The sequence below is a fragment of the Orycteropus afer genome, unplaced genomic scaffold, assembly GCF_000298275.1.
Source record: "Orycteropus afer afer isolate SDZICR_OR568_19922 unplaced genomic scaffold, OryAfe1.0 scaffold00173, whole genome shotgun sequence".
NCBI lineage: Eukaryota > Metazoa > Chordata > Mammalia > Tubulidentata > Orycteropodidae > Orycteropus > Orycteropus afer.
The window spans coordinates 3,538,980-3,540,491 of NW_006921760.1; the positions used below are offsets into that span (position 1 = coordinate 3,538,980).

General features: G+C 43.4%; 1 protein-coding gene across 1 annotated transcript in view; it reads right to left on the reverse strand.

Annotated features, from left to right (window-relative positions):
• MED30 (mediator complex subunit 30) overlaps positions 1–1,512 on the reverse strand; it is an 18,676-nt gene that overhangs the window by 898 nt on the left and 16,266 nt on the right. The window lies entirely within an intron of this gene.

Here is a 1,512-nt window from a genome sequence, read left to right on the forward strand (position 1 = left end):
TACAGTACCCAGCACAATCATCCTCCCAGTTAAAATCTGCTGAATGTCTAAATACACACAGCACGTTCCTTTTCGTCTCTATAGCAATCTGGGTTTCTACTAGACCAAGGTTGTACACGTTTTTCCCAAAGCATCCTTTCTTCAAGTCCTATGTAGCAAAAGCCTGCTTAGGTAAAATAATATAAATTCAATGACGAATATAAGAACTCCTCATCAATATGTTCACTGCTAATAATTATTATTAAACAGCCTTTTAGAAACTTTGTATGTAGAGATAATATATTTAATTACATAATTTTAAAGATACTACATTAAAACACTTGGAGCTCTGGTAGCATAGTGCCTAAGGAACTTGACTGCTAACCAGAAGGCTGGTGGTTCAAACCCACCAGCCACTCCTCAGAAGTGAGGTTGGGCAATCTACTTCCATAATGATACTGCCTCGGCAACCCAAGAAGGGGTCGCTGTGAGTCAAGGCTGACTCGACGGCACATAACACCACCACCACCACCACATTGAAACTCCAGAGAAATTAGTATATGTTCATTGTAAAGAGACCTAATATTTTTAATTTTATTAAAGAGCTAACTAAGGTTAAGGAAGTTGCTTATATTATCTCTATCTGAAGACGAAGAACTGATGCATTTGAACTGTGGTGTCGGCTAATACTGAAAACACCACGGACTGACAGAGGAACAAACAAATCTGTCTTGGAAGAAGTACAGACAGAATGTCCCTTGGAAACAAAATGGCCACACTGTGTCTCACGTACTTTGGCCATGTGGTCAGAAGGGACCGGTTAGAGAGGGCTGTCATATTTGGTAAAGTAGAGGGTTAGTGAAAAAGGGAAGACCCTCAAGGAGATGGACTGACACACAGACTGCACCGATGGGCTCAAGTACAGCAAGGATGGTGAGGATGGCGCATGACCGAGTAGGGTTTCACTCTGTTGCACACGGGTCGCTGTGAGTCAGAACTGACTCGATGGCACCTAACAACAAACATAGTATCTATTAAGCAAAGGGCTAGGCCTTTTAAGGTAAGAAAATAGAAACAGTGCTCGTCTTGAAAAAATTCATCAAGTAGGAGGAAGACAGTGCTCAAATGACTGAATACAACCTGCTAAGGCAGATTAAAAAACAACATCAACAAAAAAAAACCAGCCTTCTGGTTAGCAGTCAAATGCCTTAGGCTCTACGCCACCAGAGCTCCTTGCTAAGGCAGGTGGCACTGGAAAAACAGAAGACACTGTGGGACTGTAAAAGATGGAGAGACTGCCGCTGACTGGTAAGATCAGGAAGTAAGGAAAATACTTCTGCTTTGGGTCTAGAAAAGTTGGTGGTGAGCAAGACAAGTAGAAGGATGGCGTGGTAGTAGGGGGTCATGTTGTTGTTGTTGTTATGTGCCGTCGAGTCGGCCCTGACTCATAGTGACCCCTCCTTGGGTTTCCGAGGCAGTATCACTACGGAAGTAGGATTGCCCAACCTTCCTTCCGAGGAGTGGCTGGTGGGT